Source organism: Mastacembelus armatus, chromosome 23, assembly GCF_900324485.2.
Source record: "Mastacembelus armatus chromosome 23, fMasArm1.2, whole genome shotgun sequence".
NCBI lineage: Eukaryota > Metazoa > Chordata > Actinopteri > Synbranchiformes > Mastacembelidae > Mastacembelus > Mastacembelus armatus.
The window spans coordinates 4,982,498-5,005,051 of record NC_046655.1 but is presented as its reverse complement, the minus strand read 5'-3'; the positions used below and the strand labels follow the sequence as shown (position 1 = coordinate 5,005,051).

General features: G+C 39.3%; 1 long non-coding RNA gene across 1 annotated transcript; it reads left to right on the top strand.

Annotated features, from left to right (window-relative positions):
* The first annotated feature begins 413 nt into the window (after positions 1 to 413).
* On the top strand, positions 414 to 5,322 carry LOC113141815 (uncharacterized). The gene is made up of 3 exons (XR_003296821.1): positions 414 to 480; positions 4,321 to 4,440; positions 5,189 to 5,322. It is a non-coding gene; the product is annotated as an uncharacterized LOC113141815 (long non-coding RNA).
* The last annotated feature ends 17,232 nt before the right edge of the window (positions 5,323 to 22,554 follow it).

Genomic DNA, 22,554 nt, shown 5'->3' with positions numbered 1-22,554 from the left:
AGTGTATAATATTAGATAAAAATATTACATATGATATTCAAGGTGAGCTTATTTTTGTAGCTTTGACCTTTAAATTAGATAGTTTTTATTATTAAAGGGGTTTCACTGCTGAAGACATAGCAACAGCACTACTTTTAATTTGGGAAGTACAACTTCAAAACGCAGAGTTTTTACATGCTCATACAAATGAAGACGAAAGGAAGATGAAGGAGCTTTTATGAATATTCAAAGAAAAATATATAAAATGTGTGTGAAATCATATTGACTCCTTTAGGTGTGGACTACAGCTATAATGGGATCAGTCTATACGCCATGATTAAATAATTTTGAAAAGTAAAGAATAAAAATAAAAAACAGTGCCCCCAGTGGTCAGACGTGAACTGTTTGCCTTAATTACGCTGAGAGGAGCCAGGTGAGGCTGATTAAAAAATCAACCTCTGCAAGACTGGATGGACTGGACTTTGGAAAAGAAAGTATGAGGTGAGATTTAAAGTGCTTTGGTCGTTGAATACTCTGGCCTCACGACAAGTAATAGACAGTTAACATTTCTACAAAATAATCAGCAGAAACAGGCTGTTTTCAGTGTCAGACGTGTGCTCCTTCCTGAGGGTTAAATGTCTGAGAATTTCATGTGTTGTGTAGTGTGTTTGTGTGTGTTGTTGCTGGTGTTTGCACACACACCATGTATTGCATTTCTTGGTTATTCACTCACCTGACAAAGAGTAATTAGCTTTTATAAGAAACCATGAGGTGTGTGTGTGTGTGTGTGTGTGTGTGTGTGTGTGTGTGTGTGTGTGTGTGTGTGTGTGTGTGTGTGTGTGTGTGTGTGTGTGTGTGTGTGTGTGTGTGTGTGTGTGTGTGTGTGTGTGTGTGTGTGTGTGAGAGAGACACACACATATCAGCTTTGTGGTACTGTAAAGATTCAGTATGCTAGGAAGTTATTTAAGTAGCATTGTGTTATGTGCCATCTTCAGGTTTAGTGTGTTCTACCAAAATGAAAGAGTTGTACAAATGTAGATTTATTGATGATGTTGTTAGAATAGACATTGTCCTATTGTCTGATTTGGCTTGTAAACAGCTGCACTGCTAAAATGTGCTCTCCTGTTTACAGTTATTTTTACAAGCTCTGCTGTAAGACCAAATGTCCCTTTGCTTTAAATAGGCCATAACCACCACTGAAGATGCTGTAAAATAGATTCCCATGAGTGATGCTGTATAGCCCACTTTAAAACGTGCAAAACAACAAATAACCTCCATTGCAGTTTTGTTTGTTTTTTTCTTTTCATGTTTTATGAATAATTGAATGGTGTTAAATTGTTGAATGTATGATTTATTATTGTTTTAACACAATCTACTATACATCTTGTAACAGAAGTAGCTTTTGGATAAGGATATACCTTTTAAACCAGTATTTTGTTTGTATGTTCGTTTTTTTTTTTTTCATACTCCCTTTTTACTATTGTCTCATTAAGTGAGTTGGACTCACATAGTGACCTAGTGCTTGCATGCAAAGGTGTTACTGTGTAGACTGGGCCCAGACACATACAAACCTTTCTAGCTTTGGGGCATTTTGGTGTAGTGGCATAGTGCGTCTCTTGTAACACACGATGGCAGGGAAACTACCAGGGTCGACTGCAAGTAAAGCAATTCATGCTTCATTTTCCTTGAAAAATACCAAGTGTGTTAGGTGAAAGTTAATAAGATTGCGTGTTTTGCTTTATGTACTCTCATAATTAGTTGTTGTGTTTACTTGTGTATTATGTTGTGTTCCAGACTACTTCTCTTTTTCTTGCTTTGTAACTAGAACAAAACGTTAGTTTGCTAATACATAAGAGTGGAGTCGGCAGGAGAAGGTGAGCACCTACATTCCAAGACTATGGCTGGAAAGTCATACATGCACAACTTGGGAAAAGTTTCAGTATAACAGATATTTCTCAAACTTGACAGTTTAAATAAAAGATAACATGCATTAGTTATACACTACATTTTTATAAAAGACTAATGAGCTGCACAAAGTGCTGCAGGACATTAGCTGGAACAACTGTTTACACCTCTCAAAGACATAGTTCCTGATATAAAGCAGGCAACACTTTATGTAAGGTGTTACTTTGTCCTTCCCTGCCCGTCCTGCTTCAGATGAATTTACACGCTCTGACTGATTTCCACACTAAACACTTTCTCGTCTCTTGTCAGGTTGGATTTAGATAGTGTTCCCTCTGCTACATGTATTTCTCTTTAATCGTCTTTCCTCACACCTGTCCTTGCATCACCCTCCCCCATGCCCATCCGTCCCTCTTTCCTCCTCTCTCTTCTTCTCTTTCGGCTGACTGACTCGTTGAGATGGACGTAATGAGACAGGTCCACACAGGGAGGGAGATCGAGGTAGTGCCGTGAAGGAGTGAAGCCGTAAACAAGGTGAAAATAATCAGGTGACGGCGGACTGCAGCTCTCTGAGGGCCCACGGCAGCCATGGGCGCAGCAGCCAGCACAACCGTTCAACAATACATCACTTTCTCCTTAGAAATGACTTTTTTACCTTCAGTCAGCTCTCGTTAGCTCCCTTACAGTTCAGTTCTTTTGTTTATTTGTTTTTATGCCTGTCTTGATTTAGCAATGACTCACCTTATTACTTGTTTGCTCTCGGCTGATTTTATTCTATTAATCATTTCTTACGTCTCAGTCTCTGACCTTTGCAAGTGCAGGTGTACATTTCAGGTTCAGAGATTAAGCTGGCTTAGTGTATTTTCAGGAAATACTTAACAATTAAATACTGGGCTGTTAATAGTTAACTGAGTTTTGTTAATATATCTGAATACAAATATATTACCAACAGTGCAGAAGATGAAATACATTTCATTTCTGTAGTCAGTTGATACCCAATTAAGCTGAGCAGAGTTCAGACCAGGTCTAAGTTCCTCAGAACAGAACTGCGTGTACACAAACCACTAGTTTGTGCTACTTTTGATTTGTATAGAATTATATTGAAAGGTGTTCCTATTGTTTTGTCCACCCATTTATATCAGTGAGGCTAGGCTCAAAAAGAGACTCTGCTCTTTGTATATTGCAGTGCAGCAGCAGCACGAACTGCAGCCTCCAAAGTGACCATACAGTTCAGTCAGCAATTCTGAAATAGTTTAACATTATCACCTTCATAAAGGATGATTTAGTGTCAAATGATTGTATTAGGCTGTGTGAGTTTGAGTTGGGTGTACCTAAATTAAACACTGTATATTTTATATATGATAAAATATATATATATATCACATATTATATATTTTCACTATATGAAGCTGTTATGGTACGGAGCAGACAGAACAACAGTAGTATTCCCATGAATCTTGACATCATAATTTCATATAAACAGTGTGATTACAGCACTTTATCATCCATTTAGGAAATTCATGTCTGCGCAATAATGAATAATAATGGTGTTAATTTGATTCTTTTCTACACTCCAGCTCAGGCTCTTTCATTGGCACTGTTGCTGTGTTTTCATTTTTTAAGATAAATGTGTATTAATGTCAGGCTGCTCTGCTCTCTGTTTACCCACTGCTACAGCACAGTGAATCATAGAATCAGAACTTTATTGACGACAGTCTTTTATAGTCATCACGTGTTAACTCTTGTTTGAACAGACTCAGATTAGCTGTTCTGGATCTGAAAACCCATCTAAGGGTTAATCAGCTCATCGTTTAGAGCCAACTTCAGTTTGTTAAACCTGTTTTCTGGATTAGGCCCCCTGGTGTTCACCAGTTCCTCAGGGAATTATGACTCTCTCTCTCTCCGCTGAACGCTTCACTGCTATCACCAGCTAGTTGCTAACTTTGTCTGCTGTTTGCTGCTGAGCAGGTAGTGCACAGTGGGTTTTCAGTCAAAAGCAGCTGCCTGCAGCAAATGGATGTTTCTGATGAGACTGAATGGAAAAAAGAGTAAGTTGCAGGCTGGAGAAAACCAAACAATGAGTCAAATCACACTAAAAACTTTGTAATGGTGAGCAGAACTGCAGAGTTCTTTGATATCACCATTACAATTGACTTTTACGTGAATCATAAAAGCAGGTATATAGATTAGAACAGCTTTAATAATATGCCTGCTGCCATGTTTTACTGAGAAGTTTTAAAATGACCTTTGGATGACTAAATATGTGGCTCCTCACGGTTTGCAAACTCAAACAGAATGAAGTCCTGTCTAGTTTTCATTTAATTTTTTTTAATCTTATGTTTTTGACTGGCATTAGCACCAGAGAAGGAGGTATACATGTTACTGTCTTATAAAAGGGAACCACAGTTTGTAACTCCTTTGTCTTTCTGATGTTGGAAGACAGGGGTGGTCTGACCTGGCTGGAGTTACGATCAGACGATTCAACAGAGGCGAGCAGCCCTGAACCGCGGTGATGGATGACCTGCCCTAATGGCCCCCAAAAGCAATTAAAATTGGCAGGTGGGCAGCCTTTCAACTAGTAAACCCATAGAAATGTTTAACTTCAAAAGTGTCTCCCAGAGGCACCGTTCCCTCCACGCTGTGGCAGACTGAAGGTGTGGAGCTTATTTACAAAGAGACTGGAGGAGGCTCTGATTAGCTGTATGGGTGTTAAGTTTGACTTCAGAGTATTTGTCCTCATTTATATCACAGTTTTTCTTCATGTTATCTGAAAAGGATCCAAATGAGGATTTAATATAAGACTAATGGGAACAACTTTATATCAGGCTTAGGGGAAACAATCTGTCTTGTTAGACTTTCTCTTTTTAAATGAGACATACAGCATAGTATGAGGCTGACATGGAAGTTAAAGAGTTTTTTTTGGGGGGGGGGTGTCAGGTTAAAGTTTGTTCTTGTTTTATGTTTTAACACTAAACATTTGCTTGTCTTCATCTATGCAATACAATTTTGAGCACCTAATGGGAAATAATACTGTGAGATGAACATACCTGAACAACAGTAATGTTGTCAAGAGGAGTTTTAACAACAAGCTTGTGCTCACTTGGACCTCAGGGTACTTGTAGTCTTTAAAAAATTCTCTATGGAGCTTGTGTTTAGTTTCGTTTTTTAGTTTTATTTTTAATTATGAATGAGTTTTAAATTTTAAGATGATGTCTAGGCTGATTAGAAGTTACATTAATCCACATGATATATTGGTTTATATATAAATAATCAGTTGTTGAACCAACTGACTCTACGGTTGTTGCAGATCTACGGCTCACCTCCTTAAAGGGGACAGAAGATGCAAAACCAGTGTTTCCAGGGCCTAGAGATGCCCAGAGTGTGTCAGCTGTCTCTCCACAACACCCTGCCCTCCGTGAAGAAGGTAACACTAGCTGAACCAGCTGAATTAATGCATTGTTGGAGTCATTAGCACAACGGCTACCGGAGGGAAACAGCTCAGGCGCTGTAATGTTGTCGGCTTCGTAACACAAGTCACTGCATCAATTCTCTGAAAATGCAAAGGCACAGTGGCTGAACTTTATTTTTGATGGCAAAGTTCTTGCAAAAGTCAGCTTGTGTGTGCACTAACCACTTTCAAATGCTTCATTAGGCACAGTCAGTGAGGCTGTGAACTTGCACTAAACTGCTTGTGAAAGATCAGAACCAACATATTGTGGGAAAGCCGGCATCCAGATATGCACAATAGCCATAGTTTGATAGATACTAGTAGTATTTAATTTACGGTTCATTTGCGGAATGAGTCTGAAATTCTTTTAATTTAATTTAATTTTTTTATGAAACTCTGGTTACAGCAAACAACTTTGCCCACAGGCCTAGAACATGCTAGTATGTTCTTCACATGTTTAAAACAAGCTTTACAGAACTGAGCACTGCTGAACTGGCTAATGTAATGTAGCACATAAACATTAGTAAAACAACTACTGCAACAATAGAGGCAGTTTGGGTATTTGCTGTTTGTGTAGTTCAGTGCATATCATTTTGTGCTCACACTTTGTAACTCCTGTTAATGTCTGCAAATTCTAGACTGTATTTTGATAAATCCTTTTCATAAACCTTAACCAGGTTTATAAGGTTTCATAAACCTTAACCAGCTTGTACTGAAATTTCTACCAGGATAAAAGCAAAAAATCAAACACATTGTATGAAAATTGAAAAACAGATTGCAGTGTCGTACTGTCACTTGATCCACGTCTTCTCAATACCGCTTCACTGTATCATAGCACACACCCCACACCACTTCCCTCGCACCTGCATGAACTTAAGTCATTCTGCGCCTCCTGGTACAGGCAGGTTGAGAGGTGGCCTGTGGTGTAAGGTTTTCCACATCACAGAAGTCTTCTTAGGGCATCACAGAACTGATTTTATGGAGATAAAAAGGGGTATGACATGTTTCAGCTGTATTTTGATAGGACTAGCTCTGTCAGCCTTATGTCTCACTCTTGACTTGTACTCATCTGTGATCAGTCTTAAAGGCCATGGTTTTGACTGCCATGTCATTTTTTGTATTCAGTGTCTGTAATAATATTATATCACAATGTTTATTTTACACATTTGCGGTTCTATACTTTCTGTGTTTTTAGATTGTGAGAACACTACAGCTTTGGGAACAGAAACTTGATAAGGATATTCTGTGTTTGTTTAGAGGCAACTGATGTAGCTTTTTGTGTTCTACAAATCATAGATTATCTCCTGCTACGTTTTTTTGATTACCAGTAGTTATTATTGCATTATACTCATTAATCATTTATTTGTCTAGAAAACCTGTGGTTTATTGGTGCATTCATTTTAGTAGTTATTTAGATAACCCTGGCACATTTACACTGTTGTTGAAAATGTCAGATTTCATTCATGTTCACTGGCTCTTATAAATGAACACAGACAGCACAGTATCACACTTGTGTGTATTTTGATGGGCAAGGTCTTTGTGTTGCCTGTTGTATACTTTGATCACGCTTGAACTGTAATGTGTTCAGTTATGTGTGACTACACCATTAGAGGGGCTTTGCTGTAGGATCCCGTGGGAATGTAAGTTTGTTGTGTTAAAGCCTTAAAGTCTCTTTTCGTCATAACTTTTCGTCATCAAATGTTTATTTTACCAAACTCAGTACAGCACTGCTTTGTACTGCATGGACAGCATTAATCTTATTTAAAATGTATCATCTTCTGTTGAACGTCAACATCTTGGGCTGAGTCTGGATTCCAGTATGTTGTGTTTTTGTATATGGTGCTACAAACTACTTGGCCCTCTGGGATCCCTGGCTTCTACCCAACATTATTTAGGTCCTCTATTTAATTCCTCTTTGTTCTTTGTGCCGCGAGTCAGTTCGGTAGAATATGACACATTTAATATTACCAAGATGGTATTTATGCTTTTTTTTTTTTTCATTTTTGCGTGGTGGCTGCATAAATATTTCTGGCTCTACGCTCTTTAGCTGAGGCTCAATGATTTGTTCATTAATCACTGTAAATTTCAGTAGCTTTCCCGAGCTGAGGAATGTTAGCTGTAACAGCGTAAGGGGATGTTGTGTGCAGCGTGTCCATCATGGTAAATGTCAGTTGTAGGTGACTCATTTGTTTTTACATGTTGTTGCATTTTCTGCAGTGTTATAAGGTCTACTGTAAGAGTTGGGTCTCAGTTTCCTTCCTATGAGAGGAAGGTTATTGTGGTCAACTTTGATCTTTACCATGCTGCTGCACAGCGCTCCAATGTAAACAAAGGTAAGCCCAACCAACTGCTATTGTGCTGCTGTTTTTCTCCCAACTCCTGTTATAATCAAGGTTTCAGAGGGTGAATCGATCCGGTCATCCATTTCTGCTGTAAAACCATTTATTAAAACATCAAGTACTCGGCCCTCATGGATTTGTGCCCAGTGATTACCTTTGCAAATCAATTAAGCCACCGAGTAATTGATTGGATACAAATCTGTGGCTCCTGGATCCTGTGTTTTTGGAGCAAATGAAGGTCAGCACGTTTGTACCAGCTTTCCTTCAGATTCCTCTCTTTCCATTGAAGGAAGTAGAGTTAACATGAAGAACTGAATCAATAGAAAAGGGACTGGTTTAATGTTTTTACTTCCTTCTGTGGGTAAAATAATAGATTGTGAGGTTTTAATTAGCAATTATACTTCATTTAGAGTGTTTCTGCACAGTAAGATTGAGCTCTAAGAAAACGTGAAACATTTACACACTGAAATTGAAACCTGGTTTAAAAAAACATTGCAGGAAGAAAATACTAAGGCCATCTCTTCTGCTAGACTCTGATGTGATAAGTGACAGACACTGATTTTTCTGATTGTAGAAATAAGTTGAGGCTATACTATAACTATATAGACTAAGACTCATTGTCATTGTTCCTTGTTTTCACCTTGATTCAAATTCAGCCTAATGCTTTAGTAAACTATGTGCTGAACTTTATCTTACCGGAGGGAGTTTGTGGTCAATCGCCTCTCTCTAAAGCTGGGAACAAATTAAGGAAGATGGTAAATAAGCCTCCTTCATCCTCTACTGCCTGTATTGGAAAGTAAAAGCTCCAAAAATCTCAGGCTGCCGGTTTTAGAATAGCTAATTTCTGTGCCACATGAAGATGTGCACGTCAATGCAATTAAAGCCAGTTCACGCTCACGGCATTGTCGTGGGTTTCATTAAAAAAGGATAGCGGTTGAAACTGGTTGAACTTGTGAACTCAGCTCCACATTGGTGTCTTCATCAACAAGGCCTTTGCCACTATACTAGAGAAGGCATGTTTTCCAAGAAGCCAATTATTCATTAAATTGGTGTTTAAACGAGGTTCTGCTGGTTGTGTATTGATGAATTACAGTGGCCTATAATTTGCACGGTAATTAAAGGCTTGAGCTTCTTGCTGTGCTGTGAACATAAATCACATTTGCAAGGATGTTGTCCAGAATGTGTGAAGCACTCTACTTTTTTACAGCCAAACTGGGTTTAAACAAGGTCTGAAAATAAACCTTTATCACAAAGACTTTTCTCCGAGGTTGACAATAGAAGTATTCCACCTGCGATACCCTTAATGGAAAAGCTCACATCAACATGAATAAGGTAGAGAAAAAAAATGATTAAATTGGTTGGTTCTGATTGGGTCAGAGAAGCTCCTGGGCAGTCAGTGGTACCATCTGCACCTCATTCATTTGTCACCACACATTGTCAGTCAGACTGTCACATGTAACCTGGGCGAGTCTGTCTTTAGACGAATGACTATATGACTAATATCACATGATTACTAGGTAAATAAAAATGTATAAGTGTGCACTGAGCTCAGCTGTGCCTAGTTGTAACTTTTAATCCCACTCAAATTATGGTCAGTAAGAGCAGAAGTATTGATACTGATGAGGAGAACCTGTATGATATTGCTGATTTTTAACAGAACAGAAGTTACTGGATTGGTAGTACCCACTTATGTTTATATTTCTCCTCAGAACTTTTACATGTTCAGTCAATGACTTGGCAGCTTTGGGTGTTTCATTTAAACTAACCATGCGGACCCACGCTGTGGAGTGGGGAGTGTTTGACCAATTATTACGTCATTAAACTAAATGCCAGTTCATTAGAAAAATCACATTACTTTGAACTGTGCGTCTTCATACACTGTAAACAAAGCATTGCCTTGAGCAGATTACTGCCACCGATCTGAGTTTACTCTCTGGGTGCATGTTAATGTGTTCAGTCAATGTTGCACCAAAGAAATATGCAGCTAAACCTGTGTTTTTATTCCAAGTTGATAATTCTAATTAAAAGAATTCTTGCTGGAATTGGTTTTGGATGCTTGTGGTCTCTGGAGGACTGTGTTGCATTGTTTGAATAATGTATTTGATGTATCATCTGCTCAAATAGACAAAAGGATTTTGGCCTGTGTGAAAGCGGAAACAAAGAAGCCATGATGAAATGATGCCCAGTACTCTCTTAAAATATAGTCAAACAACAATTGAACCAACAAATAGCAGCAAATAAAGCACAATGAACTCGGTCCAACTCTCTCTGCATAATGAACTTACATCCGGTGAGATTAGCATGACTGTTTTTATATTTTCCTGTCCGTAGACAAAGTTAATTTCCACAGTCTCTGTCAAACAACATTTTCGGTGCCCGCCATTGTTTAATTACGAGGAGGTGTGCTACATTAGCGCGCACACACACACACACAAACTGGCTGGATGAAGGAACTCCTCCGCTGGGACTTCGCTCGGTTTGAGAGAGTCGCGTGGGTGGAAGAGAGGAGATACGCTTGCCAGAGAAACGTACAGTACTCCACCAACACACTGAACACCCTGAGGGAGTTAAGGCAAAGAATTCCTCCTGGATTTTCTCTTTGAGTCTCTTGCACTCTCGCTTTCTTCCCCCCCTGCTCCCTCCCTCCTTCTCATTTGGTTGTGGTAATTCATCATGGAATATCAAAACCATTCAAAGCTCCAGCACAGAAGTGAAGGCTTCGGAGTCCATGTATAATTGGTTTCCGTGAGGTGCCACCATCCCTATTGAACCTTCGTGACTCCCTGTCCCTAGCAGTGGCAGTATGTATGAAAATAGACAAGAAAAATCCCCAGGGACATGAAGATCTTGATGCAAGAGGACAGTAAAGTCTGCATTTTCAGAACATTCATAAACTTACAAGCTTTTGATTTGCCTTCCCCTTTTTGTCTGTTAGAACACATTCACATGGCATCTCTCTGAACACGCACCATAGAAGATGCTGGAGTCAAAAGGGACCCTGAAGGCAGAAAATCTAATGCAGCATATCTGACTTACTATATTTTCTAGGCCTGTAAATATGAAAAACTAATTATGACCATGAATACTAATAGTAAAAGCAAGGGAAAACATGAATGTCACAACATAAATAAGTCTTAAATGTACTGGTTTTAATCCATATTAAAACACTGCATCATAGAGACCATCCTTTCAAAGGACAGTCATTTCTGCAAATGCCTAAAAAACAACCTTCTGGTGACTAAGCCCTTTAGTGGCCATAGAGTCTGTCAAGAGCAAAGGAAGAAGCAGGGACATGATATTATGGAGCCACAAACTGCAGAGTGGAAAAGTCTCAACTGGCAGAGGTGGAGGGTACAACCAAGAGTGTTTTTACTTTCCTATACTGTTGGTTTCTTTTAATCATGACCACGGTCATTTCAGAACCATAAGTAAGTGGGTATTATTGTAACCATGACAACAAAGGCTCTCTTTCCCTAAGTGTAACAAAGTCATGTTGGTTCCTAAACGTAACCAGAACTATAGCAGTAAGCAGACAATGGTTGTGTGTGTCATTTTGGAGACTCGGGGCCAATAACATGTTCTGTTATATGATTGAAAGGACGTGTTGGTGTCATAGTTATATTAAATAAAAATGTGTTAGATGAGACCTGTAATTTTACTAGCCCTTTACCAATCTTAAATCATTATGTTATTGCTCTTTTGCACGGAAATGTGAATAATATTCCTGAACAGCAGAATGTAGCTTGTAATATCCCATATTCATGCATTAAGTGAAATGGAGAAATAAATCTCAAAATATAGCAAAACTGTCCTAAAATTGCTAACTTCACTATTGATTCCAGGAGGGTAGAGTATTATTGGTTGTCAGAGCTTTTGTACATAGAACAAGACTGACAGAGCTAAGACCAGGAGCATTTTCACACCTTGAAAGTCCCAACCAATGTTGTTAAATTGTATACACTTTCTCCCATTAGTTTTTCACGTCACAGTTTGTACTTGACATAGATTGGTTTGTAGACAGGTTTGCATCTGACATCAGTATGTTGGCGTATTGTCAGTTTAGCAGGAGATAAACTAGGTTTGCTCCCTGACAGTCGGTGAGATGGTCCATCAGCTGAGAGCTGACCGAGTCAACCTTTACCCTGCCAGTCGGACCACCGCAGCATGAATCTAGACAGAGGAAAGTAGATGCAAGAGCATTGCAGTCTTTAGACTTGTGTAAAATTGACTCAACCTTAACTCATTTTTGGTGGAAACAGAGATGAGTGATGGAAACGGATTGCAGAATGAGGCACAGCATCACGGCTTGTGTCTGTTGGCCAGTACAGACACTTGTAGTCAAATCATGAAGTGATTCAGAGATTTCATAAGTGAACTATGAGTAGAACACCTGCTTTTTATGTCTGACTGTTTGAAAAGCTGTTTTCACATAGACAATGAGCAATGATATTAAAATGTATAAAATGAGGCTCATAGGCTGACATAGGTCGTCAGCTAACACAAGCTGGGCAGCAGAGTGAAGAGTCCCACTAAGATGTTTGTAAAGGAGACATAGCCAAGTTGGCAGCATTGAAACATTGTAAACAAAACAACACATCATTTAAGACTACTTTGAAGTTCCTGACCAGTGTTGCAGAGTGTGTGTGTGTGTGTGTGTGTGTGTGTGTGTGTGTGTGTGTGTGTGTGTGGGTGTGTGTGTGGGTGTGTGTGGGTGTGTGTGGGTGTGTGTGTGTGGGTGTGTGTGTGTGTGTGTGTGGGTGTGTGTGGGTGTGTTGGGCTGCTGGTGTCAGCTTCTACATTTAATCACAATAAAAACAGCGTTGGGGCTGAGAGCTTCTTGAGCCTCTGCGACTGCTGAGTGCCAGCGGCTGTGAACACCATCTGTGACTTTGGCCAGACAGTTCCTGTTGCCTGGCACAGTCATACAGATCACACACACACGGCACCGCTGCACCGACACTTACAGTTGAGACCTCACAACCAACAGGTTCCTTTTCTTCCTCTCTCTCCAGAGTGCTGAGGAGGGGAAGACTGAGCATGCCTCCTGGTTTTAGCGAAGCAGTGCTAAGATGAGAGAGGGTCCTAAATTATTGTGGCACCTGTTTCTTCAGACAGCATCATCCATATTCATCCTGCAAGTCAATAAAAAGCAATCCGTTGTTTTCGTTCCCGTGGAAAGTTCAGGCAGTTTTGGTACCATAGTAAGGGCCTCATCAGTTACCAAAAAAAAAAGCCTGGCTCACTAAAAACAGTTGCGAGAATAGACAATAGAGTTACTATTGAAGTCAAATAGAACCTGGGAATTAACTGACATTTGCTCATTAGCATTAAAAGTGAAGTACAGCTGATGTAAATGCTGTTTATTTTGTAGGTATGAACCATACCCAACAGATTAGAGTTTATATGGGACTAGATGAAACATCCCCAGAGTGATTTTTTTTTTTATCCTATGGGGAACATGTATGTCTGAACTAGTTGTTGTGGTACTGTGGCTCAGAGTGGTCTGAGAGACCAAAGCTGCCATCCCTAGCCATGCTGCTACAGTAACATGGTTAAAAATAACCCTTTCCACTGCTAAAATGGGAAATATTTTTTTCCAGCTATTTTATAACCCACTGTCCTCCATCTGTCTGTGTCAAGGTCAACTGGGTCCCTTCCCCATTGCTATCATTGTTTGCAAAATAATTTGATGGTTTTCTAAGGATGAGTTTTGCTTCACAATAGTTGTTTTACATTCTTTGACTAGGGATCTAAACTCAGCTTCCCAGAGCACATGCTGTTGCTGAGTGCAGATGAAAACCAGAAGAATTAGTAGCTGCTCGTATTTGCTGTGGGTTTGGTCATTATTGTCATAGACAAGGCATGGTAATATGGAGACAGTACACCACCAGGGGCATTTTTAGTGGATGGATTTGGTGTCTTGCCTTCAGCTGAGTTGCTGTGTTCGTATTGGTGAGGGTGAGGGGATTTCCTGTCATTTGGCTGCTGCTTACAGGTGCTTACTATGCAGCACACTCTGAGGGAGAGCTGGCAGGCCACAGGAATGAGTGGTCATTAATGTATCACAGTAGCAGCCTGGTGTCCACTTGAGCACCGTTGTTTGCTACGGTTTCTGTCTGCAAAACAAACACGGCCTTCTGAAGAGTGAGGCTGGAGAGCTGTGCCTCTAATAGATCCCATGGCTTCACCCGCTTCTCAATAGACAGCGAACAAAGGGTTAGTAAGAGGGGGTCGGCATTTACTGTCATTCCCCCATATGTTGATTCAAGCAGCAGGGGACATATTCATTAGCAGCCCTTTTATCTAACTCCTCAAACACTGTTAATGAGGTGCTGCCATCTTACACAGTGTAACTAATAGTATACATAGTCTCAGTGTAATGCATATTCATGCTGACACCATAGCAGCTCTTCAAATTAATTGTATCTAATTCATGAAAATGATGTGTGCGTCCATGTTCTTTGAACCCAGTGTCATTATTAAATGTTACAGATTACGTTTTTAACACTCATAAAATATTACCATTAAGATTTATGAGCCGGACGACACTTTTTTTTTTTAAGTAAATGTAATGGGAAATGTGAAAATCTGGTTAATCGTAACTAGGACTGCAACAACTATTTTAATAATTGATTAATCATTCAATTATGTTTTTAATTGGTTAATTAGGTTTTTATAAAAGGATGCAAAGAATCTGTTTTCTACATTGTCAAAATATGAACCTTGAGTTTGCTATACATGGAATTAAAACCGACTCTATTCAAACAGATCTTAAATTTTATTTATTTTATTTTATGTTTAAAAAAGGAACTTGTTTACTAGGATTTCATACTTAAATCAAAAGTGAGTGGCGCATTAACCTTAATTAAGCAATATGATTTCAGACATGCACTTGACCATTGCTAGACATTACCCTGGTGAGCTGTATGTAAAAAGGCAGTTGTCTGAGGAAAACAGGCTGGATATTAGCCGGACTTTGCTGCTAAGAGCTTCCCTCTAAAACGTCTGGGTAGTCCGGACATTTCTCAGAGGCTTGACCATATAACGGAAAAACTAGAACAGGAAGTGACCACTACTATCCACATAACAGTGGAAACATTTTTAATTATGGAAAATACCCATAATAAGTATCCATAATTGCAAAATGCACCTACCAATAGGTTAGGAGGTGCATGTCATTGATAGGTGCCATAATTAGGCGGCTTCTAAATGAGTATGACCACTGAAGAGGGAAGTAATGTGCAGAACTGGCAATATTTGTTGTGTTGTCTGTTCTTGACACTTCTCAGAAGGTGACTCTGTATTATCTTTAGCATCACTTCTTAAATTGATATTCACAATCCTTTTAATACAGCACAGTGTAAACACAGTGTCCAAGAGTTATCCAAAACAAATTGGTTTTTATCTGCCCAGGTATTATTAATGCTGTACTGCTGCTTTACTCCTGCAGGTAATGCATTTAAAAGCAGCTAGACTGTGAACTAAATTGCCAAGTGTTATCATATTATCAGGAATTTGATGATGGTAAATATGTAATATTCTGGTTTGGATGACTTATTATTTTTTAGTATGTCAGGTGACAACAATATTGAAAATTCTGTTCTTTCACATGGGTCAGTAGTTTCAGCCGTGGCAGCAACCTCTCTTATGCTGCTGTGGCTCTTGCAGCAGCATCCACCCCCTTCCCCTGTGTCTAAATAGAGCTGTAGAAACAAAGAATCCAGGGATTAAAGAACAAAAGGAGAGGCCAAGTTCAAGTGAGGAAGAGAGAGTTGGCAAGATTAGAGACGTCAATCCCAGTATCTTTAGCACCTAGCGAGGCCTCCTTACGGGATCAACCATGAAGTTGCAATAGAGGCTAAGGAACTTTTCTAGTCCACCATCACACTCCACTGCCCTGCCCACTTCCCTCCCATGTCTCAGCAGCACGAGCACTGGGGTTGATACAGGTTCAGGTGGGGTGGATAGATGGGTAGGTGGAGCATTAAAGAACTTTCCCTGAACTCTTGTCAGCTTTATGCCTCCTACTTTCATCTCAGGTCACTGTCAGTAGTGGGTTTATCTTGTTAAAGGAGGCCCTGAGATGAAACAGGGACTATTGCTGCTGAACACTAAGTGGCCAGGCTTCTGGTGCTGTTTTTCTTCTTCTATCTCAACAAATATGGGTCATTTGGTCCTGAGATACAATAACCCCACTATCTCTACCTGATCAATTAACTTCTTACTGGAAAATTTCACAAAATACAAGATTCTATGGATGTGCAGTGGATCACATATTTTATTCTTCATGATTGCTTGAGTAAAATGCACAAGGGAATAGAGAGAATCTCCATTATGATTCTGTATCCCAGCAGATGTAACAGCCAGTCACACAAGGAGAAAATATCTCAGCCAAGCCTTGATGAATACAGAAACGTACCTAGACGACATGTTTGGATCAGGCAGATAAAGGCGCTGTCAGGAAACAAAGATGCTGACAAAACTGACAAAAGACACATTCATTCAGTTCTGATGTGCCACCAAAAATCTGACACTTATTGAAATGACTTGCTTTCATGAAAAGCTTGTGTTTTCTCACTCATGCGTTATTTGGTTATTGTCAGTCTCCTCACGCTATTGTTGTTGCAGGCCTGGTTTTATGATAGCAAATTCATCCCGGGCTGCTCAGATAATAAAATTGTAGCAGTGGTGGTGGACACAATGGCAAAGCAAATGATTATCGGAGACTGTGTTTTATCTAGTGACTGTCTGCCTTTCCATGCTGCACACAGGTACTGATGCCACTGATGGCTCACTCAAATCATCAGTGCCATCCATTTGTCTTCTTTGTTACAGTAGATGTAATGTGCAACAGTATCTAATTTGCTCTTGCTTTTACCAATTTTCAACCAATTTTTTGTTTCATAATAGAATTCAAAATTTGTGACAGTGGGCAGACAATGAAGAGACAGGTTTGGGTAACAATGATTCCTACTGACATTGTGCTGTGCCAGATGCCTTGGTGTTCATTGTGTCATTGTGTCTTTAATTTGGTTGCTGGGGCATAATGCAAAGCTGCTCACTTGCCTTGACAGCTTTTGTTCACAAAACTGGTGCTGATATGTATCATTGTGGTATTAAATTAACATTAATGGTGCTACTTCTCTCTAGTTCTTGTCTTCATGTCAGTTAAAAATTTAGTGGTTCATTCAGCACAAGTGCAGCACTGTTTGAGTTTAGCTATAAGAGCCGAATTTACAAGTACTGATGCAGTATATTAGAGTTAACAAAAGACCCACAGTAAAGTTTTAATGTCCATTAACATGAGGGCAGTAAGCAAGAAAACAGTGTAGTTATACCTGAGGGCTCATTAGAAGAGTGGAGTTATAATCTTTAATAATCTGGTTGATTTTGCAATACCTGTGGTCGCTGGTGGTGATAATACAAGTCTAGTGGTAATAATACAAGTCCAAGAGTTTGACTCGAAAGTGCAGATTTTTATAGATCATTAAGGACAGAAAAACTTCTGTAACCATGCTTTCAAATTTGCTTAAAGCAAAAGAAGGCAAGTTCAGTCTAAATTCTGTAGGTATGCTTGTATCAGTGCATATACAGTAAGATTCCTGTTTGAAATCCTCAGGACTGTGTTTGCATATGCAAACATATATTCAGCAGTGTGATCATGCACTGAGTGTCTTTTGAATTTGACCCAGTGCATAGAATGTTGTCTTGTGAATCCCTACTTGAATCAGACAGGCCCTGCCTATAACAGTGTATATTGCTGAGTGTATTATTTATTGGTAATAGCAATGGCAGCTCTAAATGGTAACAACAATTAAAATTCAGATTAAGATTATAACAGAAAATCTTATGAATTGCGTGGTTTCAAGCACTGAGAAGGCTTTGATTTGTTGATCCATCAGTGAAAAGGTACAATAATATGAGGTATTAATGGAATTAAAATTGCCACTTTTTTTTGTCTCACTATGCCTCTCGCTGTTGCCATGATCATGTAATGGAAAAAAAGGAAAAACAGCTTCCCTTGGTATTTTTTAGGCCACTCTTCCATTTTGGCTTAATCAAGGTTGTTATGTAGCCTGTTGTAAAGGTGAAAGCACATGTCCAGATAGAAGCCAGTATGTTCATGTGTTTAACATTGCATTGCCAGTAGAAATAGCTTAACCTTTTAATTGCTTGCTTGAAAAACTCTGAAGGAAATGTGATTGGAGGTTGTTTTGATAAGATGGTGATCAGGTGGGGGCGGGTATGTACTTTCTTTGGCCCTAAATATAAAACCACAATGAATCTCTTATTCTTCCTTTGTCTTATCCACATGTAATCCAACACTACACTGGGAGGCATGTTTTCACAGAGCTCAGGGGAATGCAGCAAACAGACATGATCCATCTTAGTGCTAATTAGAGATGTCTCAGTTTTATTGGGGTGAGAAGAAACGGATACTGTTGATAACTTGGTGTACGTGCTCAGGGATCTATTTCTCATCAAATTCCTGATAACAGACTATAGCATTAACACTCCTGGGGGCAGTCTTAATGACATTAATGGATACAACAGTGATGCATCACTGTAACACCTATAATAACAGTAAGGAATGTCCTCAGGGGGGATTCAGCATTTATGCAGAAGTTACCAATGCATGTGGTCTGAATGAAAAGTTTTCTCACACCATTGTGCAGTGTAGTTATCAGTATGGAGAGCATGTCTGCAGCCAGTTACATTGCTCGAAACTCCAGCACCTGTTGATTAAACAGAATAATGCCTCATATTTATTCTGAACCTTTTATTTTCCCTTTCAGCCTTTCACAGCTGCAGTAATCCTTACTGCTACACCACAGATTAGTGATTCATCAAGTATTGATTTAAAGTCGTCTATTTCCTGTTCCCCACGCTGACGTTTTTAATGTTTTTTAATCATATCTTTACAGTATTCAGCAGGAAATGTAAGGAACACATCAAAATGCAGAACTTATCACATTCACTTATTAAAACATGCTGCAATAATCAACAATAATTATATGGTAACAATTGTTCAAATGACTGTGCAATGTGAAAGTGGTATATTAGCATAGATACACCTACAGAGAACTATGACCCAGCTGTGCTGTTCTTCTTAGTCATAGAAAACATTGTATTGTCTTTTATCTCATTGTTTTGCTTTCACAGGCTGCAGTTTTAATGTTTTCATTCACACTCATTCCCTCTCAGCAGCCTGATTTGCAGCAGCATAAGTCAGCTGTTTTTAGTTTAAAAAAAAAAAAAAAAGAAGAAGCTGTATGCTACCTGCCTGGCACGTAATTGCTGCAAAGTGGAGCATTTCACTGCAAACGATGCAGATATTTCCTTCAGGAGCAGGTGGAGCTAAATAGAGGATGTTAATGTTGCTCTGTGTCTGATAGATGTCTTCAGTTACTTACTTACCACACTGTGCTCTAAGTGGGCAAAATGCAGCTTGAAGATGTAACTGTAGGATAAACTCAGATGGGTTTTATGTGAGTTACGAATGTGAAAAGAAGTTCAAATTGAAGAGAAATGTGTTGCGTAGATTGATTATTTACATGGGTTTTTGTGAGCCTCATGCTACAAAGCCTTTATACTGACATTACTTAAGGCAAGAGAAACTTGAGTTTGGGCCCATCCACTGAGGGCGTACTTCAACAGACCTTTCCTCTTGCTTCCACAGTACCAAACCACTAAATAACCTAAAGCTGCATATATAAACATGAATGTGTCAGACCCTTAATGACTGATTAACAGATGCTCACAATGCAAACGGCCTTGTAATGTTTATTAGAGTTATTGTGAGGCCAACAGACAGACAGACAGACAGCTCCATAAACAGCTTTTTGTTGTATTCTAGTCATGGCCATGTTTCTGAGCCAAAGGAGAGTTTCAGGCTGGAGTTCTCAGGCTTCACTTAAAAGGATTTCAACACACAGCAAAGAGCAGACTACTGTGAGTCAACACTTCCAACAGCTGTAGCCTTTATTATATACCCACAGCAACATGAATAATTCCACTACAGCGAGTGTCTCATTTGTCATTTGACGGCTTGATGAATGCTTCAGGATTTCACACTGATGTGAGGGGCATCCATAAAAAAAAAAAGCAGGATTCATTAGTTGTATATCACACATACTGTATATCCAAATGTCATACAAATTATTCAGAGAAAACAAATGACATAATAAGTTGAATTTTTTTGCATGCAAATACCTTCAGGAGTGACAGGCTCCAAATTTCAAAATCTCTCTTGTCTGAGAGGTTTAAGGAGACTACATATCAAAGTGATTTCCATTAACATCTGTAATTCACTCTGTAACATGCGATTCAAACAAGTGATTTGTTATGTAAGATGATTAAATGAAATTAAAGCACAAAGCTGGTGATAACATCAATGGTTTACAGTGGGTCTGTGCAATGAAGCTTCTTTTCCCAGAGAATCGATGAACTCCGTTCCCCTGCTGGATTGTGTAATTACAAAGCCCTCATTATATTATGAAACTATACAGCATATGGTGAGAGAGGAGATTCCTTTGATGTGCTCTTGTAATGACTGCAGCGAAAAAAGAAAGATAGGGAACTGGCTGCTTTTACTTTATTTGAATCACTTGAAAGAAATCAAAGTTGTGAAAGCGAGGTTTTCTGTATTTTGCAGCTCTCCCACCTCTGGCCACTTCTTTGACTCCTCTGAACTGGCTCAGATACAAAGCGGGGGCTTGATATTGACCCTGGAAGTGTCAAACTGTTACGATATGCAGAGGCCATCGGTGCCACGGCCTTCTGATTCACAGAGAATGTTTGTCATGTTGCCAAAGGACACCTCTGGTACAGAGGAAAGAAGTTTGATGTTGGAGGGAAGCGCTCGCTCCTTTCAGAACATGTGAGCGATGCTTTAGGCAGCACTTGTCTTCAGTTCTCACTGCAACACATTTCACAGACTCTGTGTCTGGAAGCGAATAGCAGGCTGGGAAACAGTCACTCAGTGTAACTATGTTTGACAGGCAGGGAGAGAAAGGCAAGTGTCTAAAACATCACACTGTATGTTAAGAAATAAAATAACACATTTAAAAACCTAGAGAAACAAGAGCAACATCTCGTTCATATTTCTCTGTGCGTATCAAGTGTCTGCAGCTGGCTACGCTATCTATTTCTTTCTTGTAATTTCCCGAAAGAGAAGCATTTAAAAATCAAGAGGTGTCAGCAAAGCAACAAAAAGCATGAGCAATCCTCGACAGTAATCTAGAGCAGCAGTTCCTAATCCGTGGGTTGAGATCCAAATTGACTTACAGGCTTGTTGCTGGTGGGTCCCTTTATGACAAGGGTAGGAACTTTTTTAATAACCCTTCATCCCTGTGCAAGGAAAGGTAATTTCTCACTAGGGTCTTCAGCTAAAAACATTTGAGAACCTCTCATCTAGATAACAGAATTATGTGTAACATTGGGAACTTTGTAGGTGAGAGTCTGAACCAGGTGTTCATTTATAGCAGGATTTTGACAGTTCAGTAGAGGCACCACGCTTACAGTAAATCCACCTGCATGTTGTAATGGGCCGTCATGTTTGGCTTAACAAACGGAGTGCTTCCCAGTCACTAAGTGCTGTGGGAAATAAACATGCTACAGGTCCTGCCTGAAAAAATCTCCTTAATCATCCATCATGAATCTACATCTACTGTGGCACTTGTTGCACCTACCATTATTGCATTCAGAACTGTCCCCTGTGAAGAGTCTAAGGTTACCCTGAGGCAAGGGGGAGCATCAACAATAGTATAAATGATACTGTGGCAGACACTCTAACCCAATCTGACTACTGGTTGGCACTTTTGTCTTTTATCCAACTGCATATAGAGAGCTAAAATTGCCAGAATGCTGTTTCTGTGAGGAAACATCAACTTTTCAGAAACACTTTCAGGAGGAGCCAGTTGTGCCAATTTGCCGCAAAGGACGAAAAAGAGAGAACTAAAGTCATTTTTCACAGGATTGTTTCATTTTAAAACAAAGGGTCAAAATGACAACAGATGGTACTCTTGTTGTGGAAGGCAGAATGAGATGAAAAAAAAAAAGACATTTGAATCAATTTTTAACAAGAAACAACAAAGCAGGAATAAATCTGTTGCAGGGAGGTGCATTTCAAAATAAACAGATCATTTTGCCTGCTGATTTACATCAAAATGCTTTGCTTTTCAAGACTGATTTCCTCCACTGTGATAACAGGAGTCACGATGCCCCCCCCCCCCCCCGACAGCCAACTTTGGCTGTTGATTTGATAACTTCAGCAGCATCCTCTCTGAGGTGATGAATGTGTAAAGGACGCTTGATGTCGGCTGGGGAATTTCAAATGACAGAGGCTGACTGAACTCGTATTCAGTCATCAAATGACTAAAAATATTTTCTTCAGCTGTCTGTGTCTGAAAGTTATGAACCAGTGGTTTCCCATTTACAAACAGGCCTTCACTTTTTTATGAGTAATATAAGTTGCTTACAAATTTTTACAGATGGGATCATCACGCACAAACATCAACACAGCAAAGTGCCTGAAAGAATGACATTGTTTTATGGTGGATCTTGCATTAATAGCATTTTCACCATCATATTAGATAACAGCCTTCAGCACAAATTATATCTAGGGTTGGGGCGATACACTTAGCTCACAATACGTGATATTTGGTTCATGAGAACAAGACAAGAAGATATTTTAACTCTTAATAAATCTTCCATGACAAAATATATGGCTGGAAAAATAGTCTTTTAGGCAATAGACAATAAACTGCTAATAACCTAATATTGTTCTATGGAGGATAGAAAATGCTGAACAGAAATAAATGATTTCTTACATCAGTCCTACAGAACATGCAGTTCTTTTTGAGTTTTGGAATTTTTTTGTTTTCT